The following is a 3,562-nucleotide window of genomic DNA, read 5'->3' on the forward strand; positions in this document are numbered from 1 at the left end:
GCGCCCACGGGGCTGCTGGCCGTGTGGGAGTCGCACGTGGACAACTGGACGTTGATTAGCTTGGACGCTGAACTAAACGGACTGCCACGTGGAGCGAAAGCTCTGGACACCAGCCTGTGCGTGGGACCAGCTGCCCCTTTTCCAGGCCTGGCCTCTCGCAGTAAACGCGGCTTCCACTAAAAAGCAAAGAAGCCGAACCGGTTTGGCTCAGTGGATAGAGCGTCGGCCTGCGGACTCAAGGGTCCCGGGTTCGATTCTGGTCAAAGGCATGTACCTTGGTTGTGGGCGCATCCCCACTGGGGGGCGTGCAGGAGGCAGCTGATGTTTCTCTCTCATCGATGTTTCTAGCTCTCTATCCCTCTCCCTTCTTCTCTGTAAAAAAAATCAATAAAATATATTTTGAAAAAGAAAAAAAAAAAAGCAAAGAAAAAAGGACCCCTTCCCACACAGGGCCCTGCCCTCCGGACGCTCTGACTCAGGGACAGCCTCCTGCGGCCAGGCTGACGCACTGGTGCAGGGACCCGCCACACTGAGACGCTCCGGTGCACGGCTGTCCCTTCAGTGCGCCTGCCATGGCCGGGCTGCCCACCGGGGACTGTGGGCCATCTTGGGACCCTTGAGGACCCAGGCATTTGTTTTCAGAAAATTCAAACATCCAAAGCCAGTTGATTATATTTACCCCCATTTTCCCTTTTCCTTCCTGCCATTCTAGCACTTTATTTGATGAATTTCTCTTCTGTTTCAAGAGATCAATCAATATATATATTGATTTCAGAGAGGAAGGGAGAGGGAAAGAGAGAAGCATCAGTGATGAGAGAGAATCATGGATCGGCTGCCTCCTGCACGCCCCACACTGGGGATCGAGCCCACAACCTGGGCCTGTGCCCTTGACTGGGAATCGAACCCTGACCTCCTGGTCCATAGGTTGATGCTCAACCACAGAGCCACGCTGGCCGGGCTCAAGCGTATCCTTTAGACCAGCGGTTCTCAACCTGTGGGTCGCGACCCCTTTGGCGGTCGAACAACCCTTTCACAGGGGTCGCCTGAGACCATCCTGAGTATCAGATATTTACATGACGATTCATAACAGTAGTAACGTGACAGTTATGAAGTAGCAACAAAAATAATTTTATGGTTGCGTCAAAACATGAGGAACTGTATTTAAAGGGCCAGAAGGTTGAGAACCACTGCTTTAGACACTCCTTTAGGATAGGTGGGCTGTTGGCAAGTCCTCTTGGCTACTGCCTCTGAGGGAGTCTTGTGTTCCCTTGGTTCCTGCAGCTACCTTTGCTGGGTCTGGAATTCTGGGTTGGCCCTTCCTTTCCTTCAGCACGTGAGGCATGTGCCATTTCCTCTGGCCACGCGGCTTCCGAGGAGAAGCCAGTGGTCCTTCCAGCTGCGTGTCCCTCCGGATGAGCGGCCCCTTCTTTTGGCTTCCTTGACCCTCAGTTTCCAGAACTTTGCCCTGGAGGTACTGGGGCTCGGATTTCTTTGTCTTTTTCCAGTTTCAGGTTCTCTCAGTTTCTTGACTCCCCAATGCTGTTCGGGTCTTTTGCCAAATTTGCAAAAATTTCAGCCATTATTTCTCCAAATATTTTTTTCAGCCCCACTCTCTCATTCCTTTCATCCCAGGACCCTGGTAGCAAGGAATGCTAGACCTTTTGTTAGAGTCTCACAGAAAACACTTTTTTTTTTTACGTTTACTTTCTGTTGTTCAGATTGGGTCATTCCTGTTGTCCTATCTTCAGGTTCACTGGTTCTCTCCTCTGTCCTCTCCATTTGCCTGTTGAGCCCATCCAGCGAGTTTTTTTTTATTGTTGGCTAGTGTGTGTTTCTGGTCTGAAATCTCCATTTGCCTTTTCCTTGCGTCTTCTTTTTCTCCGCTGAGATTTCCTGTTGCTGTTTGATCACGTTCGTAATTGCTCATGGAAAGACTGCTTTGACAGCTGCTATAAAACCCTTATCCGTCAACGCCAACACTTTATGTCAGCTCCGCGTTGGCAGCTGCCGGTCCTCCTTTCTCGCCCAGGTTGAGCATTTCCTGGCTCTTGCTGGGCATGACAAGGGGTTTTTACAGAGACCTGGGCCTGCCGAGCGCTCAGTAAGGAGAATCTGGGTCTCATCTGGATCTTCTATCAGAGCCGGCCTCTGATGACACCCTGCTGAGACGGGACAGGTGGCTCCTTACCCTCCCCACGTGGCTGTCACAGATGCTGTGGAGGTGGAGGCCTGGTACCCCTGGGGGCGGGGAGTGTCCCAGCTTCTCACCCAGCCCTCCCTGAGACCACCAGTCGGGGAGGGAGGCAGTGCCACTGGTGAGGGCAGAGATCCAGGACCCCCTGGGGCAGTGGTCGGCAAACTGTGGCTTAGCAAACCGCGGCTTGTGAGCCACATGCGGCTCTGTGGCCCCTTGAGTGTGGCTCTTCCACAAAATACCGACTTCTGCCCATGGGCCACGAAGTTTCAATCGCACTGTACATCCGCACCCGTATGTGGTATTTTATGGAAGAGCCACACTCAAGGGGCCAAAGAGCCGCAGGTGGCTCGCAAGCCGCAGTTTGCCGACCACGGCCCTGGGGTCTCCCCAATGCTGTTGAAGGGGCTCACCCCCCAGTGAATGCCTCTGCTCCCCTCTCTACCTTCTTTGAGATCATCTTGCCCTAGAGGGCGGCTGAGACGAGGGGCCTCCTGACAGCAGGGGGAGGGGCTCCTGGCAGTCCTGGGGTCATTCAGAAGCTCCGAGCCCCCAGCATCTCAGAGGAGTGGACGTGTGGCTGGAGCCTGCCGTGCAGACAAGACCTGGCAGGTGACTCCTGCGGCCACGTGACCGTTTCCTCGGGCCACGGAGGTTCTGACTCTGAGGGCGTGGGAGGAACCCCAGGAATGAGCCACTCCCACGTGACCCACGTTCCTTTTAAAAACATGATGATTTATCATCAGAAGGAGTGAGTTCGTTCCCTTTCGAATGGGAGCCCCATAGCGGAGACACCAGGGGAAAATTCTGAAACCACAGGTCTCAGCGCTCTGTGGTTGGAGGGGGATGGAGGTCAGCTTTGCATGTTGGCTGAGTCCTGGTCTTTAGTCCCGGGCGTCGTCCTGGCTTCGTCTCAGCCCCCACTCCGCGGGGAAAGGTCAGGTCAGTACAAGTGGGCGACGTGTCCGGTGAGGGCCGTGGTGGTGCCGTCGTCTGTGGAGTCTCGGCCGACTCTTCCGTCCGCGTCACCCTCCGTCCCTCCGAGGGGCAGGCCGTGGCCTGGCGTCTGCTGGTTGTTTTGTTTTGTTTGGCGTCTGCTGGTTTGATGACCACCCCAGGCGGCCATTTCTCTGGGAGCCTGACTCAGCATGACTCAGCAAGCTGCCGTGTGAGGGGAGCCAGGGTATTTGCCACACAACCAACATATGGTGAACAGTCACACTGTTTAGCAGAATCATTGTCAATGAAACACACCCGGAAAAAAAATCCTGGATTTGCTCACAGCCAAACTGGGGAGACCCAAGTAAGGGTGCAGAGGGCACGTGGACAAGGCCACCCTCTCTCTGGGGCCAGGGGAGGGCTGCTGGG

This window comes from Myotis brandtii, unplaced genomic scaffold, assembly GCF_000412655.1.
Source record: "Myotis brandtii unplaced genomic scaffold, ASM41265v1 scaffold247, whole genome shotgun sequence".
NCBI classification, from domain to species: Eukaryota; Metazoa; Chordata; class Mammalia; order Chiroptera; family Vespertilionidae; genus Myotis; species Myotis brandtii.